Below are 27485 nucleotides of genomic sequence, written 5' to 3'. Positions count from 1 at the left end.
AGGAAGAGGTTAAAGGGGAGATCTCGCAACCTTCAGGTGCCACAGGAGTCTGTGCAGAGAGCAGTAGTGTTGGGAAAAGTGCAGCCAGAATCCCAACAGGAGGGAGGTTCTGGAGAAGCTGGAAGACACTAGTTTGACAGCCCTGCAGATTGAAGGCCTCGTTTATCCAGAGAGGGTGCAGCAGGGGCAGCAGAAGTGAAAGCTTCCCTTACACTGCTTCCCGCCAGTGTTCCTCTCCAGATGACTCTGGTCTGGGGTGCTCATCCTTTTCCATACACTTCCCTCCCTTTTCCATGCCAGGATTGCCCCCCACCCCACCCCAGGATCCTTCTCCCAGCCAGCTGCTCTTCCTCTCATTTACCAATGTGGGAAGGCTGGGTGCTCATGCCTGCCTGTTCACAACCCCACGTTGAGAACCCCTGACCTAGACCACTGGGCATTCCCATCTCAGGAGCCCTTTCAACCCTTGGTTTCAATCTGCAGGACCCAAACAATGGTGATGATATAGACACCTCTTCCCCAGGACTTGGATTGAGCCTGACAGCTCATCTCATGTAGTCCAAACAGCTGTCCTTTGGTAGAGACTTTAGCTACTGACATAATCTGACTTGGAATTGGTCACCTCCAGGTGAAAGGCTCATTTTCTTCCCTTACTAGTCTCAGAGCTTTCTGGTCCCCTTTAGCTTTCAAAGGGCCTACTTTGGGCCAGCCTAGTGCTCTTGTGGCCAGCATTGGTGTGAGTTCAATTCCCATGCCTGGTCTTTCTCCCTTCCTGGGGGCTGGGAGCGTCTTCCATCACTGTGCAATGACTTCTAAAGCCAAGCAAGGGGTTAATACACTGATGGCCTCAGAAGTCAGCCCTAACCAAGGAAGGTGACTGCAATGGGGCTTGGAGGTGGGGAAGGTCATCTACTAGAGACTAGGGGTGAGGGAGTTAAGTCTTAGACTCAAAGCACATGGGGCAGGGGGAAGCTTGTTTATTTTTTTTCTTTAAAAATCTTTGTTTAGGTATAATCCTGGCCCCAATCAAATCAATGGCAAAACTCCCACCAGACTGTGAGCACTGAACTTTGCAGGTGGTGCAGGTCGGTGCAGGACTTACGGGGGAACAGCAGTGGCTAGTCAGGGAGCCAGTGCAGAGGGGTCCCAATGAGAGACACTAACTCAGCCTGGCTTGGAAACCTGCCAGCTCCTATTTGCTTGCATAGAGATGGGACTGGGGAGTGCACCCGAGGTCGGAAGAGCCTTGACTCTCAGCTGGACTTCCCCAGGATGGGACCCAAACATTTAGGGCTGTCGCTCACTTGAACTGCAAGTGTTTAAGCTTCGGTAGTGAGGGTATTTGTCACCTTTCCCATTCCCTTTGCCATGTGTCCTAGTGGCTACTGGGTCCCACCAGGGCCAGCACCTACACGGCCTCGCTGCTGGAACAGTTGGCACACTAGTGGCACCTTAGGGGTTTGGTGTACCCCGTCACGGAGCAGCCTCGATATTTACACCTGTCTTTGGTCGCAAGCTCTGAGATGTGTCACAGATCCTTGCAATTGTACGGGGCTCTACCACAGCAGATTTGTCTGCTTTGCTCTCTCATGTTTCAAGTTAGTCCAGGATCTTTTCAGGACTTCATCCATTCTCCGTGGACCATTAACAAAAATCACTAGCTGCGTTTCAGTGTCCATGCCAGGAATGGGCTTTACTGGTGACAGGTTGCCACCTCTCTAATTGCTGGTAAGGGGACCCCCGAGGCCCTGCCCTCCCTCTTCCCCCAAGGCCCCGCCCCCATCTCCCACCTCAAGGAGCCTGCCTGCAGGTAGGAGCCACCCTGGCTGAGCAGGGGCTGGTGTGGGTGAACGACCCCACCCTGTGGAAACCAGACTTTTGATTCGGGTGCCATTTCACACAAGTCAAAAACCCGAGCTGTCTGGGTAAAAACCGGACGGGTGGCAATCCCAGGTAACACTCAGGGCAGGTGCACAAAGCTGAAATGCCAGAGATCTATTCTGAGGTGCCAGGTGCAGTCTGTGGGGCTGAGCAGGTGGAAGAATTAGCCCTAGCTAACATGCCGTTCCTACAGTCGGGTTTCTTGCCCTACACACACCCTTTGATTCTTACTGGAATGGACAAATGTTAATTGCATGTTCAGCAATGGCAAGCAAAGCCTTGAAATCTGATCTGGAAAGGCCTGCTTTGCCATTAGAGATTGCTGGCAGCTCATTAGGGAGTTAGCTATATTCAGCACAAATCACCAGTGGCTGACTATTCCTTTAAGGGTTGGGCCCCTCTGGAGAAATCCACAGTGTGACAGTGAAAGTAGATACCAGCAGAGAGCTGCCTCAGCCACAAAGGTCAGATCTACATGGGAACATCCTTGAAGTGCAGGGGAGTTTGGAGCAGTGGTTTTGACTAAGCCCGTCTATGTCATGGTGATGATGCACCGCAGTGCTATAGTTGTGTATGATGCTGAGCAGGCATAACAAAGGAGAAATCAAGAGTTACTTACCGCCTGGAAACCAGACCTTTAGGCTCTGTGTGTACAAGACCCAGCAGGTTGCTTTCCTAGGGCTGATGTTACAGCTTGGACAAATGCCAAATGGAAGCACATCCGCCCCAACTCCTGCTAGTAGGCAGACATTATCAGTCATCAAGGATGTTGAAGGTTAAGATGCTGGAGGCCCAGACTGCTGCTGAAAACATGGGCGTTTAAAACCTGCTCCTGCTCCCATTGGGAGATTTGCCAAGGACTTCCACAGGCGCAGGTGTGGGTGCTGAGCCAGAACCTGAGGCTGGTTTAAAGGGGGCAGAGACAATCAGTGGTGGTTTATGGGACACAACACATCCCACAGCTTTCTCTCCTGGGTGAGGAGAGGCCTCAGGGTACCCCTGGAAGCTTTGCTGCCCCTCACACCTTTTTCTCCTTCAAAGACTCCACCACCAACCACCACATGGGGCCCGTTGTGCTCTCTGACAAAAGAGGCAGGACAAGACTCACTGATGCTCTTAAATTGGCCAGAGGAGTCGTTGCAGGGCAAGGATCCCCTCCGTGTCCCACCCCTAGGGCTCAGAGTCCTGTTGTACAGGACCGAGCTTTGGGGTGTGGGCAGGGCACTGTACTGATCCTAAACCGGGTGAATTCATTGTGTCTTGGGATATGTCTACACTGCACGTGGCAGCACAGAATTGTGTGAATGTGCCTCACACTAGCAGGCTAAAAACAGTGTCAGAGCAATGTCTGCACAGCTATTTGTCGCACGCTGGCTTGGGCCCTGCTAACACAACTCTGTTGACCCAGACTGGGAGGCCTGCTCCCAGTTGCAGTGTAGATATACCCTACATGTGCTCCTTCCAGCTGCTTGTTTTCAGTGGCCCTACATAACCAGCCTGGTTATTGCAGACCTTACAGGTCACCAACCTTCCCACGCAAAAATAAAAATGCACCACGGAATGCTTTGCTGCCGAAGTTATTAGATTGTATCAAATGACCTATGGAATGGCTTCAGTCCTTTCTGAGGACACAAACACCCTGGTCAGCCTTTCCATAGTACAAGGACTAAATCAGACACAAGCGTGTGGCAGTCTGCTGGGCTCAGATTTTAGCTGGGCAATCTCCCCTTGAATCTCAGCTCACCTTTGGGTTGCTCCTCTGCGCAGGCCCAGCAGGGGCACCTGAGTAACACTCATCGGAAGGTTGAAAGCAAAGTGTCTCTCCTTGGGATCGATGTGCTGGAGGAAAAGGCAAGCAAGTCTCTGACATTTCAGCGGGGATGGAACCATGGTTCATCTCTTTATCTCTGTTCTGTCACATCTGTTTGATCTAGCATGTCCTCGATGGATTTTGTTTATGACGAACCCTTTCTATGAAGCATTTTGCAATCCTGGCTATGACAGTTGTGAATTTTCAGGCTGACACATTGGGACCAAATTCTCACAATGGCAACACAATCTTCATCCAAGTGGCACGGTGGGATGGCGTATGATGCGGTGACACAACAGTTGTCACAGCCAGACACAAGGTACTATCAGGTCTTTAAATGGCCACTCATGAAAACTACTAAATTCAAGACAGATTGCAACCCTCGTCACTATCCATAAATCCTGTGTGATGTGTGGGGTTGAAGGGTGCTGCTACCTTCTTGAAAATATAGAAAGAGACACTAGAGGGCTCCTTAGATAAAGGACCAGGATTCATGGGCCTTTGTTTCAGAAGAGGAGCTCCCAGTAGGCAGCTCAGGCTTCTCCAGTGAGACTTTTTAACCTTAGATCTTCAGCATGTGTCTAATTATTTTAATGACAACAAAACACATGGATTTGATGGCATCCTTCACAACAATCCCAAGTCACTTGGTAATCTTAAACTGCCTGAAAGCATCGGTAAGAAAGCATGTCTAAAAAGACCTCAATTTCAAAGCCAGAGCAGACACAGCTGTCTGATTCCACAGCCACTGGTGCATGGCTCTCGAAGGCTCTAGCTCACAGCATTTCAGGTCCGCATTTGGCACATGCCCAATAATCAGCCAGTTCAGACCTAAGCGAGCAACCAGGGCGGGCAAGAGGACTGGTGAGAAATGCTAGGATGATGTTTTCAAGTTATTGATAGAGCCTCACTCCAGTATGTAACAATAGGAACTCTGCTTGGACAATAGGACCTCTAGGAAAGTTGCCGGGGGAAGGGGAAAGGAAGGTTTGATTTATATATATGGGATGAGAGTGGGAGTATAAAGCACATCACACAGCAAGGTGAGTTGGATTCAAGATCAGTTTAACACTGGGAATTACACTCTAGAGTAGAGCACTTTGCATTGCGGCTCAGTAAGGATTATGGCCACTACAGCTGCAGTGAACTACACATCTGTGACAAAGACAATAGAACTCATCAGTTTAGGTTCCTAACACACGAGCCTCTCAGAGAAATAACTCCACTATCACACACAACAGGGGGAAACACAATGTATAGCAAACAGCGACAGATCTGCCATCTCCCTTCCAGGAGATGGCACTAGTACAAATGCAGAAGTCATTACATTACAGAGCCTACTTTTCAAACATGGGTACCTTAAGCAATATTTACCTTAAGCAATATTTTGGCACCTAAATTTTCAGTTTAGGCACCTAAGATGGGTATTTAGGTGCCTATATATATGTTTAGGCGCCTACATTTGAAAATTGAGCAGAGGGCCAAATTTTGATCTCACGTACACCAGTGTAACCTCACTGAAGTCAATGGTGTTGCCTGGGTGTGAATGGAGGCAGGAACACTAGATCCAAAGGACGAGTGAACATCTGGAAATCCATGACCATCACACTGACCACTGGATTGGATGTGCTTGGCCTTATATATGCAGGTAGCCACTGGAAATCTCTTACCACTTCTGATCAGCAGAGATGTTCCTTGTGCCAGATACATGTAAGTTAATGCGTAACCCTATTTTATATAGGTATATTTTCCCCCAACATGCCCTCTGCAAGAAAGCTAAACTAGTCCTGCAATAGCCCTACTGAATGGCTTGGCATCCTTTCCTTGAATGTAGCAACCCATATTAAATCAATATAAATACATGACATTAAAATAATAACTCCACACATTATTATTTGCATTAAAATAGCGCTTAGGGGCCTCGGGTGAGATCAGGACCCCCTGATGCTAGACACTGGACAATTAGCACTGCACAGCAGACAGTGCTTGCCTCTCAGATTACAAACTGAATAGCCAAGGCCAACAAAATGTGAGAGGGGAAACAGAAGCACAGACGGGTGAAGTGAGTGGATGGAGGCCAGAGCTGGCAGATCCAGGCTGGCTAAGTCCCTATCACCTGACCACACAAGTTCTTCTGCCTCAATAGTGAGCTGCAAATACAAGATTTCAGAGTCATTGTTTACCCTAGGTAAATCTGTTGGAGTTCGGCTATCTAACTGCCGGGTGATGGGTACATTAGATAGATGGACACAAGAGCTGAGGCATGTCTTTGATTTCAACTCTGTCCCCAGCACCCTCCACTGCCCTCCCTGTTAGCAGCATTCAAGTCTTCACACCTGCTGACACTGATTTATTAGTGATATTCCTGGAGAGAGGGGAACGCTACAAGAAGGTCTCCATGCTGCAGACCAAGGTAAAAAAAAGGCGCCTTCCTTCATATTCAGCAAACGGGAATGAAATGCCAGGGGAAACACAGAGAGAGAGGAAGTTCCTGACCATGTTGGAGCCAGGAATAGAGAGCTAGTCCAATCCTTGTGCCGGTTATTACACAGAGCCAGAGGATCGTTAGTTGGGAGGGACAGGGGTGGAGGGTTTTAATTTCCTTGTCTTTCTCTTCCCCGGAAAGGTAGTTGGGGAGCAGGGAAGATGGAATGCAGCACCTGCTCTGTCTCCTGAGGGATGGAGTGTGACACAAATACACCAAGGTGCATTACTTTGGTGGGATGGGTGCATTTTACTGGAGGGTGGGGGCAGTGGAGGGGTGCCTTGCACTGGGAGGGATGCATACATTGCCTGGGGGAATGGGCACGGTGCACTGGTGGATGGGATGTTGGGGAGATGTTCAGGAAGGTGGATGCCCAGGTGGAATGAAACATGGAGAGTGGGTAAATTGCATTAGGGGAGAGTGCATTGGAGAGTGGGTGTGTTGCTCCAGGGGCGGCTGCGTGGCAGTGGCAGGGGGTGCACTGGTGAGTGGGTATTGCATTGGTGGTGAGTATAGCATTGAGCCTGCAGGAGATGCACTGGAGGGTGGATACATTGCTCTGGAGTGGCTATATTGCATCAACAGGGGGAGACATTGGAGGTGGGTGCATTGCAGAGGCTGGGGGATGCATGAGCAGGTAGGTGCATTGCATCTGCAGAGGGGTGCACTGGAGCGGGTGCTTTGTGCTGGGGTTGGTGTATTACACAAGCAGGGGGATGCATGGGAGGTGGGTGCCTTGCGGTGGGGGTGGGTGCAGTGAGCCAGCAGGGGATGCATGGGAGGGTGGGTGCATTGCATCTGCCGGGGGATGCTCTGGGGGTGGAGGGGGGTGCATTGCACAGGCTGGGGGATGCACCGGAGGTGATGCCTTGCTCTGGGGGTGGGTGCCCTGCACCGGCAGGGGGTGCCCGGTGGGGGGCTGCCTTGCACCGGGCCGGGCTGTGCGTGCTGCCAATCGCTCGGAGATGCGGAGCAGCGGCTCGGCGTGGCGCTGGCGGGGGAAGCGCTGCGCCCAGCCGCTCGCAGCCTGCCCGGGAGGGAGGAGACAGGCAGTCGCTGAGCTCCTCAGCCCCGCGTGCCGGCTCCCCCGCTCCTAGCGCCGGGCTCGGCTGCCGCTCGCCTGCTGCTGCCGCTTGTCCCCCGCCCCAGCCAGCCAGCGCGCGGGAGCAGGAGCCGCGAGCCCGCAGCTGGAGCGCAGCCGCCGCTGGCCCAGCCGGCAGCAGGTGAGTGAGTGCGCGCCGCGCAGCCCGTCTCGGCTGGGCAGGAGAGGGGCTGCGCTGCGCTGCGCGGGCTGGAGCAGGCGGGGAAGGGGCTGGAGCTGGGGGTCGGTGGAAGGGTGATGGGCTCAGCGCCTCACAGCCTGGGGGCACCTCTGTGCGAGCTCCGTGCCCTCCCTAGCCCTGCCCACAGTATGGTCATTGTTTGTTTGTAGTGCAGTTGCCCCCCTTCTCCTTCCCCCGCGCGCTTAGAATCTGGGCCCCGTTGCGCTAGGCGCTGTACAGGCTCATCCTCAGGCCCAGCCCTGGGTAGTTGCAGAACGGTAGGCGCTTCATGGATTGGTGGTACAAACCTAAGGTGCCTTCTCTGAAGAGGCCGCAGAGTATTTTGGTGTTTCTGCTAACACCATCAGAAGCGAAAGCATCAACCAGTCGGCTTAGTGATCATCATTAGGTTTCAGAGTCAACACCCCCAATGTATGGCTGCGGGCAGTTCACACTTCTCGGTGGCGAATGGGTCACCTGCACCCCTGATGCAAGAAGGGTGCAACTTCCCTTGACTTCCGTGGGAGCTGCTCCCCTCATGCCAACGCTGAATTTGGTTCATTGTTGCTGACCGACCTCAGGCAGCGACTGTATCAGGTCATGTTCGGAAGGTGCTTCAGAACCCTGAGGGTAGGACATTTTCTTCTTAAATAAAAGCTTAAAATCTGTAGAAACTGCTGGGGCTGCCAGAGAAATGCTGGGTGAGGCTGGGGCCGGCTCTGTCAGACCCCTTGGAACTAGAGTTTAACATGATATTGACTATAGGAGCTGTAAATGCCATCAGCTGCCCACATGCTGGTAAGCTGTTGTCCTGCAGAGGGATCTGTATTTCAGAGCTGGATGAAGTGATTCCTGTGTATGTATCATACACTTCGCATGCGTGCTATATGGCTAAATTAATTACTGGTTAAAAAGCACGTTAGGGTCTTTGACTGGAAGGTGTTATAGAATGGTAAAATATTTTTATTAGCTAAATGCTGCATGCTAGTTAGTTCTTCTGCAAAAGGGCTTTTGGCCCCATGGACCTACCTTGTTCTTTCCCGCAAAGCCTTCTGAATTGAAGAGAAACCCTGCCAGGGCGAGGATCAGGGCGAGGATCAGGGCTCTAGTTGTGCTACAAAGCTGTCCTTTTTGTGAGTGAAAAAGAAGCACGCTTAGAAATTGAGGGGCCTGATCCTGCAGTGCTGGCATAGGCAAAACTCTCATTGAATTCAGTGAGAGCTAAGCTTGCTTTAGGACTGCGGGGGAGGAACATCAGAGATGCCGTCCTGGATCAACCCAGTGGTCCATCTAGTCCAGTATCTTGTCTTCAACAGTGGTCAGGACCAGCTGCTTTAGGGGAAGGGCCCTAGGTGTTTTAAAGAGTGCAAAGAAGGAGCAGATACCAGGAGAAAAAGTGTGTGTGTGTGTGTGTGTGTGTGAGTGTGTCTGAGTGTGAGGTTTTACACGCTCTTTCTCTTAACAGGATACCTTTTTTTACAATTTCTATAAATCTAAGTAACTAAAGTGATTTACTATTAATGTTGACCACAGATCACATGTATCATGTCTGTGTCCATTGTAGCACTGAAGGAAAAAAAAACTGTGCTGGAAGCTCCATCTGTTTGCAGCTTGTTTATGGTGGGCTGCACACCACAGACGTGACTCCCAGACATCATTCTAGCACAGAGGAGATCAGGGACAAGTGCTCTTTTGATTGTGGTACAAGTGACCACACAGCAACTATCTCAGTTTAGGGCAGGAAATTCCCAAATAGGTTTATGAGCATTCACCCAGGGCTGAAATTGACTTTCTCAAATTCAGCATTTCCAATGTACAGAGAAGAACAAGAACCAGAGGTTGGGGAAAACAGACACTGAGTCTAAGGGATGGAAGGAAAGTGAGGACTTTGCCTCTTTATTGCTCTTGTTTAATGTCTGTATTATGGTAATGTCCAAAGGCCTCAATCAGGACAGGCCCCCATTGTGCTGACATAGCAGGACATGGCCCCTGCCCAGAGAGCTTGCAGTGTGATTTCAGACAAGATGCAACAAGCGAGTGTAATGAACAGTTGGCGGGAATGAGGAGTCTGATGGTGCTGAGACCAAGTGGTTACCTAAGGTCATTGTCACGCAGCTTGATTGTGTTACCCTCCTCCCAGCTACCTAACTTGCTTCTCTCCCCCCTCCCCTGAAGCTACTCCATCTCCACCTGATGAGTTGCTCTCTTTTCCCCCACCCGTTAGGTGTGATTCAAGCCTGGGTATGTGTTCCCCTCTTCCCTCCCCGAAGTGTCGGCCCTCTGATATCCATGTGGGGGTGCGATAACTTGGGTGCGTTATCCCCTCCATGTTACCTGGCAGCCATGCTCTTACCCGCTCCCAAGGCAGTTATTTTCTAACAGGCTTGTCACCTCATCTCCTCCCTGGGAACCCTCTCCTGACCTCTCTCCACCTGGAGATGTTGCCTCCTCCTCCTCCTGTTCATTGAGCTCCTCCCATTCTTTCCACTGCTTCCTTCTCCCTGTCTCTCTGTTCCCCTCTCCCTGCATCTGGAAATTTAGGGCAGGAAAGTTTTGTTAAAGACGCAGTATCCACTTCATCGTATCCAGTTTAAATCCATGAGTTGAAAGTTGTTTTGGTTCCTACATCTGCCCCTAAGTCCACTGCCCCAGCCTATTTTTTGTGGTTTGACAACTGCACGTTCATATTTGTGCCTCTGTTTTTTTTCCCCCAGTTACTATAGGAAAGACCCCTACAAAGGGCAGGGGAAACTGACTGTACAAGAGAAGCAGGGAATCTGACTCTATGCAGAGTAAATACACTGAGAAAAGCAAATGTTGAATGATAAAAGAGAACAGAAATACGGCACCAGTCACTACCAGTGTGGGCATGGACTTGCAAGGAGCGAAACGGAAGCCAGTGGAAGCTGAGGGTGCCCAACACTTGGCAGCATCAGACTCTTTTTTGAGACTGAGCTAAAGATTGGAAGCAGAGAGCCGATAGCTTAAACCAGTTTTATCAGAATATTTCCTCCCAATACTTTAAAGTCAGGAAATGCAGAGCCAAGGTTAAAAGAAATCATGTGGTTCAAAAGTCAAAATGTTAGTGAGAAACCTCAGTGTTGGAAAGATTTGGAAGGGCTCAGGCTTCAATTCAGTTCAGCAAGGTTCTTAAACACATGGCTGGTGTGAAGCACTTCATCCTGTGGGATTGTTGACATGCTGAGCCGTGGTAGGCCAGTGTTTAAGAACCTTACTGAACTGGGGCTTTTTGGGGCTCATTTTGTTCTGTGGAAGTCAGTGGGGCTGAGATCAGGGGTCTGTGGGCACCACGACCGTTTTTACTCTGTCTCCTCCTCTGACCATCAATCCCTCATCTTTCCATCAAACCTGCACTGACCCGCTCAGTTGAAAGCTGGCCCTTGCACATAACAGCACCGCTGTCATCACTCATGGCATTGTGTGTGGATGGCCAGATGCAGCTGCATGTGCAGTATGACACAAGCTATTGTCACATGACACCCTGCCTGTCTGGATAAATCCCACATTTCAGCACTAAACAAAAAAAAAAAAAAATCAAAAAAATCAGTAGCAATAAACTCCATAACAAAGGCTTGATCTTTCTCTAGTTCCTATCTTTACAAAGGATCCCAAAGGATCCTTACAAAGGTGTGGGCTGACACCTAATGTCTTAAAGCAGACAAAACTCCCTTGAAAGCCAATCAGCAAGTCTTTCAGGATTTAACATCACTTAAATGTACCCAGCTCTGGGGTGCAGAGTGGCAGTGGTGGAGAGCACATTGAACAGGATAAGGAAGAGGGGAAATTTTGCCTGCAAGGGAAATTAATGTGTTTGTGCTCTTTTCCCCTCCTTTATGATACAGATAGACGGCTGCTTGGTTTCTACCTTCAGAATGTCAAGTGTTTCAGCTGGAGGTCTTCTTAAAGAACTCTTGGAGGTTTTCCAGCTATTATTTGAAGGAACCGAGTTGTTGAACCTTTAAAGAGATCATTTCAAGGTCTCTCATACCTAATGCTAACTAAGACATCTAAATCATCCCATAATATAGGGATATCTAGCATAATCTCTTTTCCCTTTCCCTTCCATATTAATATTTGCAAGGGAAATTTATGTAAAGTAGCCATGCATGGTTCACATTAATACAGTCTGTTTCATGTGGATAGAGTCCATGGAGACTTGCCTTGGAGAACATAGTTCTTGAGGCACTCAGTACCAGTGGCAAATGCTTTGACTCCTATTTCTCAAATCTTTAATATGAACTTTTGGGGCTAGAGGTTTAAATCTCTCTCCCGTGAATCCTGCATGTCACTGGCGTGCAATGAATGTTTGGAATTAGTCCTTTTCCATTTTATCAGTGTCGATATCAGCGACAACAGTATTTCTGACATCTCTGATTGCAGTAGGACAGATGATAGGTACTGCATTTAAAAAAAAAAAAAAAAAAGGGTCACGCTCCTCCTTTGTGTAACTTCATCAGACCCAGTAGAGTTATACTAGGGATGAATCGGGTCCTATATGTTTTGGGATATATAGATAATTAATTAACTGTATCATAACTACACAGAGGCCATGGCAACTGGAATTCAGTTTACTGGGATAAGAATTCTATATCCTTACTCCTAAGTGACTTAGCCATAAGTAGATAGGGAACATACCCTTAGCAATAATCATTCCACTCTGAAAAGTGACTTTATAAACACAGCATCGTGGGGCTCTGAGTTCATTTCCTCTCAGTGACTCCAGATCAGATCTGTTTGATTTATAATTAGGAAGACTGCTTGCCCTGCAGTCACCTGCTGGGATCGGAGAGCCAAGCTGGGTCCTTTCTGGTTCATGTGCTGAAAGCACCCTAGAGTCTGCATTCAGAACTCAGTGTTGATGGTGCATGAGCCAGAATCAATCCAGTTCATTCTCCCAGAGCTGCATTGGCTCTCAGGGGCTAACTGGAATAGGATGCAATAAAAACGTAGGGCCAGATTCTTGGATGCACTAAGGTCATTGCTGATGTAAATATGCTTTGTACCTTGACTGAGCCCCCTGGCATTGGCAGAGCATGTGCGGGTCTGATTCTGTGCCTGCATATATGACCTGTAGTGCAGCATGCAGCACAGCTGAGAAAAGGGGTGTGGCCCGATGGAAAGAGGGCATGATGTAGGCATTCTTCCAGAAGCCTGCTGTTTGTATTCTTGGTGACCCACCCGTAAAGCGAAAGGAAAACTCTAGTGTAAGTTAGAGCATCTGAAAGGTTGCGCTACATAACATAGGGGCTGTGGAGGGAGCAGCTCTGTTCACCACCACCACTGCCAAGTGCTCCTTGTCTCTGAAACTGACTCACTGTATGACCTTGAGCTAGTTGCCTAGCCTCTCTTTTTTTCAGCTTTAGTTTGAAATCAGTAAAATAAGGATAAAAATAACTGCCTGCTTCACAGCCGGGTATGTGGGGATTGGTGACTTATTGTCTGTAACGGCACTTCAGTTATTTTAAGTGCTAAGTATCCTTATTCTGTATTACTGTACGGTGTCTATTTCAGGTGTTAGCCCATTTCTCTCCTATAGCCTGGGGCTATTATGATCTGCCATGTGCCTCCCTGCGGGTTGTGTGCTAGTGAGAGAGAGACACTCACTGAAGGTTTGGTGTGTTGCATTGTGTTCGATGTGTCCAACGTTAGCAAGAACTGGTTACTGTGACATTGCGTGTAACGTCCCTGGAAACAGCCTGGTTGCCTTGAGAAACTTTGTCCAACATGTGTTCCTGTGCAAATACTGTCTGTTTATACTGTGCTGCAAGTGGAAGTGCATTTAATCCATGTAAATGATTTATTTCTTCTTCTAGCAAGGACAACCTGCCTTCCAGGAAAAGCGTATTGTGGAGGTGAATAGGTCACTGACAAGCCATGGGAAAGTTTTAATGCCTCACAAGATCTAGGCAGCTAAAGCTGTGTCTACACTACAGAGACTACACTGACATAGCTATGCAATATATACCATAACCCTGTAGCATAGGCGCAACCTGTACTAACAGAAAGGGTTTTTCCATTGGTCTAGAAACACCACCTCCCTGAACGAAGTTAGTTACAGTGATTCTGCCATTGATGTAGCTGGGAATTAGGTCAAGGGTTGGTCAAGGGTGTGGGTTTTCTCACCCCTGACTGATGTAGCTATGTTGATTTACTTTGTAAGTGTAGACCAGGCCTAAGAAATCAGCGGGCAGATGAGAAAGGGCAGGCGGCAGTGAGAAGAAAAGTCCCAGTGGCAGAGAAAGAGATATCAGTAAGATAGGAGCTGATCCGGAATAAGTGTACTGTATCAGCTGACTCCCTTCGTAAGTCAGTTCTCGTTTCTTGGGGTCAGCTCATCCCTGGTGTGGCAGCTCTGACATTAGAGATCAACAGCCCCTGAGGAATGACTCTGTTGAGCCAGAGGAGTTAGATGTCTTTACATAGGGCCTGGATTTGATCCCAAAAGTCTTTTGCGTTGCCTGCTTTATGGATATCTACTGATAAAAGCAAGGAGTCCCTCTCCTGGCTGATGCTGATTTTATTTGAGGACTTTATTGTTGACTCAATAAGGAAGAGCTCGCGATACCGCTTTCAGTGTCTGAATGGCTGTGTACAGGGTATACACTCTATTCCCTGGGCACCATGCTACATGGCTAACGAGAAGCATCAAGGGAGGGCCTGCTCTGAAAAGCGATTATGTGAAACTGGCACCTTCTTTCTCTGCAGATTGCCTACTCTGCGTGTGTCCCCTCAGACCTGCTCGCCCCCATCCATCAGGAGCAAAGGAAGCTAGCACAGATACAGTCGCTGGATACCTCAGAGGTGGCGAGGAGGGGCAGGGATAGCCTGAGACCTCCCTTCCACCTGCCTGCATCAGTCAGCAGAGGTGGCAGACAGGGGGAATGCAAGAGTGGGATAGCGGGTGAGGCGCTGAACAGCAAAGAGGTCTAGGTTCGGTTCCCAGTTCTGCCACAGACTCTTGGTGTGAGTTGTTTGGGCACGTCACAGGGGGATTTTAGAAGCACAAGAACCATAGTAAACCTAGGGGATTTGTGCTCCACTTCCTTAATCTCTCCATGCCTCTGCACAACAGGACCCCAATCTCAGCAGGGGCCCCTAAAGGTACAGCTACACCCTGCACTGTAAACGTGAGTTTTTGGGACCTGGGTTTGTGGACTTGGTGTTTCCAAACTGCACCTGAGTGTCCCCGCTGCATTGTAAACCTGGGCGTTACAGCTGCTGGACCCTGGTCCCACAGCCGGGCGAACATGTCCTCACAGCACTGTGCAGACCTTCGGACTTGGGTCTGTGGCCTCCCCTGCTTCCACACTGCAAATGACAGGGCTTGGACCTGAGTCATGGTGGGCACATTCGCGCTTTGACCCACCTCCCGGCAGAGTCCTAGGACTCGAGTCCTGAGCAGGGTGAGTCTGATTTGTGTGTGGACAGAAGGAGGGCTTGGACTGAAAAATGAGTCACAGCCTGGGCTGAGTGTGTGTTGTAGACATAACCTAAGTGCACAGTAATACAAATAATAACAGTAACGAGGGAATGCATCCTGCACCCTCTAGGTACCTATGGGACCTCTATAGCCCCAATTCCCCAGCGCAGTGATACTCAAACCTCAGTGGTTCAGGAGCCAAATTAGTGATCAACAGTCGTGTTAATTTATTGCTCCATTTACTGTAGTTAGCTCTCACTCTCTCTCTCTTATTCTCACCACAAATAAGTTAATAACTTAGTACAAGTTGATAACTTCATTGGTTAATAGCCTAGTAAAAGCAGCCTGATTGGTTAATAGCTTAGGTTGGTTAATATTAAATCACAGCGTTTTAATATCAGGTGCTTCAGAGAGCCCCGGGAGACACATTAAAGAGCCACATTAAAGAGCCACTTGCGTCTCCCGAGGCTCGGTTGGAGTGTCACTGCCCTAGTGTCTGAGCACCTCACAACACCACTGCAAGGCAGGGCAGTGCAATTATCCCCATTGTACGGATGGGAATCTGAGGCACAGGGAGACTAAAAGTGACTTTCCCAAGGTCACCCAGAGTGCCTGTGTCAAAGCATAGTTGACTCCACCTCTCCCAAGTTCTAGGATTGCACCCTACCCACTGCACCATCTTTAATCAGTGCAGTGTTTTTGAAGGAGAGTAAATCGGTTGCATAAAAAAACCAAAACACATCCTTAGAATCCAGAAACTGGGCTAAGTCTGAGACCCGGTGTTGGGATTTCCTCCGAGACCTTTTCCGCTTGGCTGATCCAGATCACTTCTTCCAGTTCTGGAGGGGACACTTTATCCAGTTCTCTGAAATCCAGAAACTCGGTTTGAATTCAGACTCATCACTGAGCTTTCTTTATTGTCACTTCATAAAGCTACACCTGAGGTGATCAGGTTCAGATGTAGGGGGTTGGGTTAGGGTGCACCACAACTCCAGAAGCACATAATAATAAATCCGATTATATACAAAGACTAATGCCTACGCATTGTGTTTTCATATTGTATCAGACTTTTTATGATTGGTTTACTCATTTTTATAATTGATCCCCGTAGAGATCCTAAACTGCCTACAAACTACAAAATATGCTAGTAAGCAACGCTGCAGCTGCAAACTTATCACACCTTACCCTTCCTACTATTTCTGTATTTACTAACTTACATGTTATTTACGAGGCCACTTGTGAATTCATGCCTTATCCATGAATTAACTTCTCTTTTCTTTCATCGTTCATGCAAGGGCTACACCTGGAATCTTGGACCCTATTAAAATCCAGGTTTTCGACGTTGCATTGTTGGCCCAGCGCTGTTGTCAGAGAAACAAGCCTAGGATGGATAGGCACTTGGCTCTCATGTCAGAGAATAACTAGAAGGGTTTGTATGATGGAGTCTTAAATATAGGTGCCGGCTGCACTGAGCGCTTTTTAATGGTGCTGAATTCAACAGAGTTCATTAAGTTCCAGCTCTGTCATTGTAAGAGCGAGCATTTTGCTTGCCATGCGTTATTATGCCAAAAACACTGTCCCCTGTCCGCTGTAACTCCTGTCGGCCCAGCGCTTAGTGTCGGAGCCCGGGAATAACCTGACACAGTCCGGAGAGCCTGGCGGAATCTGCGAGAAGCGGGCGAGAAAGTGTCTGAGTCGAATTGCAAAACCACCCCCACACATGACACTGACGGAGCCCCTTGGCAGCCTCATTTCCCTTGGACCATTCTACCACTTCATAGATCTCACCATTGGGAAGTGCTTCCTTCTGGCTGTGAGGGCTGAATATCAGGAGACATCTAGTTTGACCTCCTGTGTATCACAGGAATCTCACCTAGTTACCCCTGCACTGAGCTCAGTAACTAGGTATTTGGCTAAAACGTATCTTCCAAAAAGGCATCGGGGCTTGATTTGACAAAATCAAGAGATGGAGAATCCATCAGTTCCCTTGGCAATCTGTTCCAATGGTTGCATATCTAACTCTTACTTTCTTTGTACTACATAAAAATCCTCTTCCCTGCTTGGTGTCCATACCCTTCCTTTATTCGGTGACTTATAACTACCCGAAAACAAATCTCCCCTGGATAGGAAAGTTCATGTTTTCTCAAAGGGCTTGTCTGTATGAAGAAATTGTATTAAATGGATCCAGTTCATCCAATGGGGACCTTATCTACCTATCTCAGTAGTATCAGCACATCACAATCTTTAATGCTTGTATCCTCCCAGTGCCCTTGGGAAGTAGGGCCGTGCTAGTATTCCCATTGTACAGATGGGGAACTGAGGCACAGACAGACAAAGGGCTTGTCTGCACAGCAGGTCGCTATGTGGCACTCCAGGGCTTTCATTGCGCTGTAGGAGTGGTCGCGTGGGATGTTACTGCATGGCCAGCTGGTGCGCTGTCAATTCACACCCAGGCTGACTGCGCAGTAACATGCCATGTAAACATGGCCCTCATGGCTTGTCCAAGGTCACATACGGAGTCTGTAATAGGGACAGGGAATTGAGCCCAGTTTCCCAAGTCCTATGCTAGTACCCGAACCACTGGACCATCTTTCCTTTCTTGATTTGGACTGAGAACAGCTTATTTTGTGTTATTGTAAGTTGATTGGAAACAGGTTTAAGCAAAACTGTCACAAGCTACTCAAAGTGAAATATGAGTGTCCACACCGGGGCTTGCACCGCTTGAACTGCATTGGTTTAAACACCTTACAAAATCTAAACCACTGCAACGTTCTTGTGTAGACAAGGCTGTAGTGCAGAGGAGAAAGTGTGTGGAAGTTTGGGTAAAATCCAGCCAGCCATTGCTGAGGAGTTATGCAGGCTTTAAATTTCATTCAGTCAGCTACTGGCCTACGACTGCTGCTGCTCCAGGTAGTTCTTTATGCAGAAGGGAGAGTCCGCCCACAGATCTTGTAGGGTCTTTGTATAGCCTGTCTGCCTACAAACGTTTCCCTGTTAAAGGAGACATGTAAATAGAGGGAGGAGGGAAGTTTTTGGGCTTGTGCTCTTTAGCCTGGAAGGCTGTATAATGGCTGGAGAACTTGTGAAACTACGAAACCATAAGAAACAAGGGAATGAAGCCTTAGCAACTGAGCGGAGAATGGCTTTTTGGTCAGACCGTTGAAATCTCTGTCTTTAGTGCCTCTTGGACACCAGTGTCTAATGAACAACTGAATAAAGAGTCAGCCCTGCCCCCGATGGAAGTTTGAGAGCTCCCCATAGACACCCGGGAGATGCTCCCAACAAGTCCTGCAGCAGAACCAAGGACGGCCAGACTTGATATTCCTAATATTGTTTCAGTTAAAAACCAGACATCTTTTGTTAAACTCTTCAGTTCTCCTTCATAAAGAAGCAAAAAAGGGTTCAAGACCATTTAAAAACAATCCTTTGCAGATCATCTTGGAAATAATTCCCCCCGTTGGCTCCCAGGACACTGGAAGGATTGCTACGTCCCTGTTTTCCAAGGGACTGTTGTGGCTAGTAATTGCAGCACGCGCCCAAGTTAACTCACTACAGATTACAGTGATGCTATGGCAGCATGGGCCAATCGCCCGTTACAAGCACATCCCAGGCCTTGGGCATGCAGGTGGCTGGCTAACCTGTCTTGCCTTTGCTGCTCTTTTTAGGGCCAGTCAGAGCCAACTAGCTGTAGTCACCCCTCTTGATTGCAGTGTAGACAGACCCTGAGAGTCAGGGCTTCAGAAGTTGGCTGACCATGCGACTCTTAGCAAGACTCTTCTCCACTGTGTGCCTCAGTTTCCTTTCTCTCAGATGAGGATAATGGGACTCACCCGAGTGAGTGTGAGGCTTAATCAGCATAAAGCATTTTGAGTTGATCAGATAGCGAAGTACAAAGTATTGGCTCTGATTTCCATTCCCAATGTGCCACCTGCCATTTTGCACTTAGGCTTGGACAAACCTTGCTCGTCTGTCTGGTTGCTGGGACCTCTTGCAAACAACACAGCCCATCTGGCGCAGTGGGGCTGCGCCCTTCAATAGAGGACTAGAATCAATCAGTGCTTGATTTGAAAGAGTTGCCGGGGGCTCAAGCAATTAGGTGCTGGGCTCAAACAATTTTTTTACATTCATAACTGATGCAGCAAGCCCAGAGGTGCTGGGGCTATGATCTGCCAAGCCTAGACGTGCCGGGGCTCAGCACTGACAAGCCCAGGCACAAATTAAGCACTGGAATCAAAATTATATCTGCCCTGATCTATAGTTCTGTGCTGATCCACGATGCATGTTCATTGATTGAGTTCCCTCTCCCGTATCAGGCTCATGGTCTCATCACGTCTGTTCCTTGTTGCCCAGGGGGTGGCTGTGGATGATACTTCATACACTATTCTCACTTTCTGTTGGGGGGTGGAGTCGTGTTACAGAGAATGCCCCAACGCGGGCTAAGATGTGCTAAGATCAGAGAGGCAGTACGGTGCAATTAACGCTCCTATCAAACAGGGCCTTTAAAAAAAATCTTTTTCCCTCTGTTTTTTGATGCGAGTGGGAACTATCAGGCCTCTAGTGAATTATTCTGGTGCATTATAGCCCGCTTGTGCTCTCATTAATAGTTTTAAACCTCTTGGTGGCCTAATGCATTTGGTCCCAAATGGATTGTAGTTTATTCCAAATGCAGCAGTTTATTCCAAATGGGGGAGGTGGATAAAAGCCAGGTACTTGAGGGCTAATGCACTATGCTCTATGCACTTGTATATCTATGTTTCCTATTTACTGTATTATTCTGCCTCTGCATTTGACGAAGTGAGCTGAGCCTCACGAAAGCTTATGCCTGCTAAAATTAACTTTGTTAGTCTTTAAAATGCCACAGAACTCTCGTTGTTTTTGTCCCTAACTTGTTCATTTGCAGAGCAAATCCTGCACTCGGCGTTCTAAGTGCTCGCAAATGAAATGCCGTGGGAGTGGTTGGGGAGAGGCCATTTGATTCCAATTTATATCCCACTAAAAAGAGAGGAAGAAATAGCAGCATGTTAAGCTGTTCCTTGATACCACAAGGTGAAAGTGTGGCCTGCAAGGAGCTGCTTTTTAACTTGGTGCTTTGCACCTAACCTCAGGCTTTTGGAAGCATGAAATAGGGAGTTTGTATTGCTTGGGATGATGAATGGAAAATGCAGATAATGAAGAGGACTGGCTGCTAGACAAAGCAAAGGGCGAAACTGAGAGCTGGTGTCAGCGGGCACAACTCTAGAGATGCTGTGAAATTTCACCTCATTTACACTAGGTCTAAATGTCGGGGAAGGGGCTCTATTCTGTTCACACTGATATCAATCTGGAGTAACTCCACCAAAGACAATGACGTTACTTCTGATTTACAGGGTGGTAGCTGAGATCAGGCTGTGTTATTCCGACGTCTGACTGCCCAGCGTGCCTGTGCTATGCAGAGGAATTGTACAGCCCAGGCAGGCATCATCAGCCTCCCCCTTAAGGGTCTCCTAGTCCTGAATAAGGTGCTGGGGATTCCCTGCCTTGCTAGTGAGTTGTCAGGATTTCCTCTGGCTGAGAAAGAGACATCAGGCTCCTTTTTGACCCTGCTAGCACCCCGCCCTCCAGCAAGGGTAGAAGGTGCTGTTCTCCTGTCCTCTTGTGAACTCTGGTGGCCTGCATCTGCACTAGCCCAGATCCCATTGGCTCTTCTCATCAGATCACCCCGAACATGGAGTGACTGCCGTTAGAGATGAGCTTGAAACAAAACCTGGATCTGGCGCTCCCTGAACTGTTGAGGGGTGTGGAGCCTTGTGACACAATTGGCCTGGGTCTGTGCAGAGGCTGACTCAAAACCCCTGCAGCCTTTGGGGTGGGTCGAATTTGGATCCCAGCGGGGCAGCTCAAATTCAACTTAAACTAGCAGAAAGGGCTCGTCATGTCAGGTCCACAGGTGCTTGATTCTCTCTCCCCTAAACAGGTCAAGCGGCAGAGGAGCAGGTCAGTGTGGTTCAGGCCGTGAAGCCATCTCTGATCTGCTGGGATATGCCCCCTTCCCTCCTGCTTGCTGTGTCCTGGGGTCGGAAGGGGAGGTGGGGTAAAGGCCTGTCATTTGGAGCCTTGCTTTGCCAGAGCAAAGGAGAAGCTAGCTGCTTGTTTCCCTTCTGAATGCAATTGACCCAGTGATCTCTGGGGTTCAGCTCTTCAGCAGCATCTGCTGCCACCCTCGTGCGACATCCCAGGCTCTCAACGCGCCGCATCAGCTCCACGAAATGAAAGTGTGGTTTCCCTTTGTAAACCAAAGTCAGTAAATAGATCGCGCTGTGGAAACCAGGCTGCAAGGCAGCTCTTTCCAATCTCTCCTGCCTTGCTGACATGTTGGGTCGATTGAACGCCAGCCTCTCTGTCTGCTGCGAAAGGGGCTCGTTTCCTCACTTGGTGCTATCTCAAGGAAAGAGCCATTTCAGCAAGCGCTGTGGATGGTTTATAATCTCAAACCCTGGCTGTTTGTCGCTTGCCACTGGTTGGGCAAGTGGTGACGCTTGGAAGGGCTCAGCCAGATAGAATGTGTTTGCTTCAGTGGGATACAGCCCGCACACGGCGGAGGTCTGCTCAGAGGCTAAGGAATTCAGAGGAATTAACCAATAACTTGCTTCTAAGTTAAAGCCACTTTATGCTTTGGACTTATTGATCTCCACTCTTAAAGGGCCAGGACCCAGGTCTACCACAACTTCGTTGTTATCAACTCTTTTAATGTAGTAGCATACAGAGGCCCTAGCCAGGATCAGGACCCCAGTTGTGTTAGACACATGCATATTAAGAGACCGTCCCTGCCCCAGAGAGCTTACAATCTAAATAGCCAAGGCAAAGGATAAAAAAGCAAACAGAGGCATAGAGACCAGCAGGTCAGACTGGAACCTAGGTCTCCTGACTTCCAGGCCAGTGCCGTATGCACAGGGCCATGCTCTCTCTCCTTCAGTAGTGCCCCAGGGGTGGAGAGAGAACACAAGTAATCCCATTGGTAGACCAGTCCCAACAATAACCGTTTGCGCTGCTCTGGTGTCTTCCTTCTGAAGATCTCAAAGGATTTTATATACGTTAGTTTCTGAAGCCTCACAGCTTCCTGTGGGCAGGTCTGTATCATTTTAGGAAGTGGCACAGAGGATGAGACTACTAGTGGTCCGTCTAGTCCAGTACCCTGGCTCTGAAAGGGATGGGGCAAGAGGCCCTGCAGCAGGCAGTGACGGGAAAGATCCTTCCTATTCTTCGAATCCCCGCTTTACAGATATGAACCAGTAGCAGACAGATTCTGTCAAATTCTTCTCCTTTGCCTGCCTATCTCTGTGGCCTGAAGGATTGTGGTGTAGGAGCTGGCGTGGGGCCTTGGCTTTCAGGACTCCAGGGTTCTATCCCTACCTGCCTCTGACATTTTGGATGACCTTAAACAAATCACCTAATGTCTTAGTTTTCCTCTCGTCAAATGAGGTGGACAGCACGTCTCTCCCAGAGCAGTCTGTGAAGCTTTATTAACTATAGAGCAGTTTGAGAGTGTCACGTAAGAGGTGCGTTAGAAGGGCGTGTTATGTTGTGGGCAGGGGTTGGGTGAAATCTCATTGAAGCTACTGGGCATAACCACCCACCTTCATTCAGGATAAATGAAAGAAACAATCAAGTTCCTGTATGGAACCAGGTAGCTGAAACATGAGAAACCAAGCCCCAGACACAGCCAAAGAAGCCCTTACAGCATCATTGCCCTGATCAAAAAGCAGAGGGTGAATGAGCTTTTGGGTGAAGTGCTGGCTGAAAGAGGCTTAAATCTGTGTACAGAGGATCTGTCTCCTTCTGTTTGAATCCTGTTGTGTTCAGGGAAACAGGACTTTGTGCGTCCTTTATAAATCAACAGGATTGCATCAAAGAAATGCCTGACTCCAGCGTCAATTTCTCCTCCTAATAGAAACAATTGGCTGGACCCCTGAAAATTGGCTAACCACTTGGGTTAAAAAGGAGCAACATTATTATTTCCATCCTGTGTCTCCTCACCTGGTGTTTAACGTTCTAGGTACTAACAGAAGCTGGCAGAAGCCCACTGATTTCTAGATGGTTTAGGGATGAAATAAACCAGGTTTCAGATGGAAATTAGTGTTTCAGCAAAGTTACAGCTCGTGTCTATATAATTTTAAGGGATCTCTTTCATAAACAGCCAATAAATAAAAATGCATTACTTTCTGACAGCTCATTGAAAATGGAAAGCCTTCTATTAGTGCTGCTTCCTATTGAGCCACCCATTTACCCTGTGGCACAACAACACAGGCTGTTTCTAATCAGATGAGTTCTCAAGGACAACTAGTAAAATGCCTGAAGAAATCAATGAGACATGCTGGAGTTACCCAGCAAAATAAAATTAGGAAGCAATGTCCTTCCTGACAAGAAACCAAAACAGTGGCATTGATGGTTAGCTCTTATATAGCACTTTGAATGCATGGATTTCAGAGCACTTTGTAAAAGGGTATCGTTATTCCCATTTGATGGATGGGGAAACAGAGTACAGAGGGGAAGGCACTCATCCAGCAGGTCATTGGCAGAGCTGGGACTGGCACCCAAGTCTCTTGATTTTGAGTCGAGCCACTAGATCATGCTGCTTCAGCAGCTGGGCTGACAACACTATGTGAAAATCACGTCTGTTGGCTTCTAGGAAACATATTGAGTGAGTCTTGTCTACACAAAGTCCAGAGGTGTGGGGCCAGATTTTCAAATGCTCAGACCCGGGAATCGGGGTTGAAATTTCAGAAGAGCTCAGCACCCAACCCCCTCCCAAAACATTGAGGTCATTTGACAGGCTGGCCCCGGTTGTGATTGCTTAGCAGTTTTGGAAATTCTGGGCCGATTCGCAGCCCATAATGATAGGCAAGTTACTATAATCACACCCTGTGCTGCATTCTCTACAGTGGTTGGAAACAAATGCCTCTATAGCATTTTAGCATTAAGGGATTGTGTATTTTTCATAATAGTTTATATTTCTGGATTGAGAGGGTCGGATAAGGATATTCTTGCTATCTCAGATCCTTGACAATTCCCACCCCTTTAGCCTCCTACTCCTTTTTAACACACTTAGCGCTTGCTTTGCTTTGCTTCTGCATTTGTATAGCGTATTTAATATAGGAGTAAAACAGGTTTTCTATACACTAGTAAAATAACTGCCTCATGACATCAATTAAAAGCCTTGTACAGAAAGTCTAGTATTTCCAAACGCTCCTACGAAGGGAATAAAAAGTACAGTACTGAGAGAGTGAAGTTAGACAAGGAACTGTGTGAAGGAGTGTGGAAGCTACGCAGTTAGACAAGGAACTGTGTGAAGGAGTGTGGAAACTACGCAGCTATTAAGACTTCTTTCCCCTCTGCACTGTGCCTTTACGTTTCTAAGGAATTTGCCTGTCTGCAGGGGGTCACTTTCCATTTTGTGGGACAATATTGAGGCAGCATGTTACAGAGATACAACCTGTGCTCTCTTTCCTGGAGACTTCACTTTTGTTCTTCCTTGTTTCCCTTTATCTAAAATAATATCAACTGTCTTTTAGACTGGCAGTGTACGATTGCTTTTTGTGTGTGGAAAATTCTAATGAGGATTATACATACAGATTACATGATTACTAGATCTGGGGTAAATTTCCAAAAGTGCCAAAGTGACATTTTCAAAAGTGACTTAGGCACTTAAGGGCTCTTCACTCTTAGGGGTTGGATTTTGAGAGGTGTTTAGGTACCTAACAATGCAGATAGGCACCTAGTGGGATTCTCAAAAGTGCCTAGGCATGTAACTCCCGATCAATGGGAGTTGGGTGCCTGCGTGCTTTTGAAAGTCCCACCTATCTGCAGCCTTAGGTGCCTAAAGCCCTTTAAAACTACATTAACACAGAGCTAAGATTGCTGGGTGCACACCGTCCCCTTGCAGAACGCTGAGTTGAGCAAACTCAAACGTCTGAAAACCAGGAAATCCACAGTAAAGTTTGCCTATGCAACCTTAACTCTGCCCTCTTTCAGCAATGCCTCAATACCCCCAGGTAAAGCACCTGCCTTTACTCTGCCAACCCCTTCACCTCCTTTTATAAACTAGTCACTCTCACTGCAAGATTCCACCTAACACTATTCAAAGAAGAAGAAAAAAGAGACCCGCCCCCCCTCCGCCAAGATCAGGGAGTAGCTACTTGTCCCACCCTTCCCTGAGGGGTTAGCATAATACAGAATTGCCCAGACAACTGTTTCTGGCACCTCCTCACCTGATACAACAAAGGTTTTGTAGCAAGCAACATGAGGTAGTGCCCTACCAATTTCATGGCCATGAAAAATGTGTCACGGACTGTGAGATTGGCCCTTCCCCGTGAAGTCTGATCTTCCCCTGTGCTGTGGGGAGCGCCCCAGCTGGGTGCCCCTAGCTATTAGTCCTGGCCAGGCTGGGGCGCTCCCAGCAGCACGGGGGAGATTAGACCCACTCTGGGTGCAGGTACCTCCGGGGGTGGGCAGCAGCCCCAGGGCTTCCTGCACCGGGGGGAAGGGGGGTATTGGAGGTGGGTCTGATCTCCGTGTGGTTGGGAGCACTCCAGCCGGAGGCCCCTAGTTCAATGGTCCTCAAACGTTTCAGGTCATGCCTCCCCTTACCTTGTCTGTGCTTCCCCAAGAGCTGCAATTGGGAGCTGGGGCTGGGGCTGGGGTGGGGGCTGGAGTTGCAGTCTGCGCGCTCTGGGCACAGGGCTGCAAATGGGGCCAGGAGTGGGGGCTGGGAGCCAAGGCTGGCCAAGAGCGGGGCAGAGGCTTGGGCATGGAGCCGCAGCCAGGAGCCAAGGCTGGGGCTGCAGCCGGGGGGTGTGGCTGGAGCGGAGATGGGGGCAGAGCAGAGCTGGGTGGCGCTTCCTCCCTGCCCCTGTGGGGGCTGGCGCAGGCCCCACCACGCCCCCCCCATGGTTCCTCTGGGGCGCACGCCGCAGTTTGGGGACCCCTACCCTAGCTGCTGGTCCTGCCATCCTCCTACAAAAGGTTTGTGACCCCCCCCCACCACTCTCTTTTGGGTTGGGACCCCACAGTTACAACACCTTGAAATTTCAGATGAAAACATCGGAAATGGTGAAATTGACTAGAATGGTCGGTGGATGCGGTAGGGCCCCGAACATAAGATATTACATGTTTATTGCACAGGTGTGCAAGGGTTTTGGATCCAAGGGTTTGGATTGGGTTTGGTTGCTGCAAGTCCAAACCCCTCCCCTCCCAGCAAGCATTCACATGTCTATTTTCCCCCCCAAAATACTTTGATTTCATTTCCCCAAAGTACGGTTGCCACCCATGACTCATGAATTGTAGCAACAGCCAGCCACACAGTCCAAAACTTCTGTTGTCTTAAGTGGGGGCTTGTGATTAACTCATTCTTAGTTATGTTAATTGAAGGGTGAGTTCACACCCATCAATCTCAGTGGGGGCTGTACAGTCCCCAAACTGTGAGGCGCACCCCCTAGAGGAACATCCGGGGTGGGGGTGTGTGTGGCAGGGCCTGGGCCAGCTCTCACTGGAGGATGGAGAGGGAGCGCCACCCAGCCCGCACTGCCCTGAGCTCTGCTCTGGCTCCGACCCTCAGCTGTCGCCTCGGCGCCCGGCCCGTCTTGGCGCCCAGCCCCTGGCCATGGTGCATGGCCTTGACCTCCGGTTGCGGCATGAGGCCTTGGTGTGCAGCCTCCAGTCGCGGCCCTTGGCCCCCAGCTGTGACGTTCGGCCGTGGCCTCGGCCCCCAGCACCCGACCCCCAGCTGCTGGGGCCCCCTGGCTGCCACGGCCCCGCTCCCAGTCTCGGTTCCAACTGCAACCTCCCAACTGTGGCCCTGCTCCCAGCCGCACCCCCCGGCCCCGACCATGGCCCTGCTCCCGACCCAGCCCCAGCTGGGAGAGTGCCTGGGGTAAAAAGTTTGGGGACCGCTGCACTAGTACCTCTTAGCATAAAAGTACAAGGCAGCAGAAGGGAACTGGGGGGTTCTGTAACTCGGGAACCCCTTGCTCAAATGACCCCAAATTTGGATCACTAACCCTATCCTGTGCCGCCACAAGTCTAGCTTTGAAGCATATAAAACGGTGGGAATGGAAATCCTCTAGCTGTTTTTCTGTAAAAAAAAAAAAAAAAAATGTCCATGCTATGCACTACCTTGGGCAAAACTTGACAGATTGAGTCTATTTTGAGCCACATCACATCAATAGTTTGATCTCTAGCTCTGCGCGCACACACACAAACCCCCACTAGAATCTTGATGTAAAGACTTAAGTGGTGGAGAATCCACCATGTTCCTTGGTAAATTGTTCTTTTGGTTAATTACCCTGACTGTTCAGAATGTTCTGCTTATTTTCTTTGAATTTGTCTAGTTTCTGTTTCCAGCCTTTGGATCTTTATCCTTTATCTGTTAAATTGAAGGATCCTGTACTGTAAGAAATGTTTAACCCATGTAGGTACTCCCTGTGATCAGATTCTCTTAACCTTCCAATGATAAGCTAAATAAATGAAGCATCTTGTTCTAAGGCAAATTTTCCAGACCTTGGATCATTCTTCTGTCTCTTTTCTGATTGTGACTAAAGATGACTAAAGCCTAAATCAAAACCTTTAAGCCGT

The 27485-nt window shown here is 48.8% G+C and overlaps 1 protein-coding gene across 3 annotated transcripts in view; it reads left to right on the top strand.

Annotated features, from left to right (window-relative positions):
* The first annotated feature begins 7136 nt into the window (after positions 1 to 7136).
* LOC137161975 (dual specificity testis-specific protein kinase 1-like) overlaps positions 7137 to 27485 on the top strand; it is a 48980-nt gene continuing 28631 nt past the window's right edge. For 2 of the 3 annotated variants that reach the window (XM_067561474.1, XM_067561473.1), the window contains exon 1: positions 7150 to 7399. The gene's annotated coding sequence lies outside the window, so the exon portion shown is untranslated. Of the gene's footprint in view, positions 7400 to 27485 lie in introns of all 3 variants that reach the window. The other variant, XM_067561475.1, reaches the window with a different exon arrangement.

This window comes from Emydura macquarii, unplaced genomic scaffold (genome assembly GCF_026122565.2).
Source record: "Emydura macquarii macquarii isolate MOO-44397 ecotype Brisbane River unplaced genomic scaffold, CSIRO-AGI_Emac_v2 contig_2417, whole genome shotgun sequence".
In the NCBI taxonomy this organism is placed as follows: Eukaryota; Metazoa; Chordata; order Testudines; family Chelidae; genus Emydura; species Emydura macquarii.
This window is presented reverse-complemented; position numbering and strand designations above follow the sequence as displayed.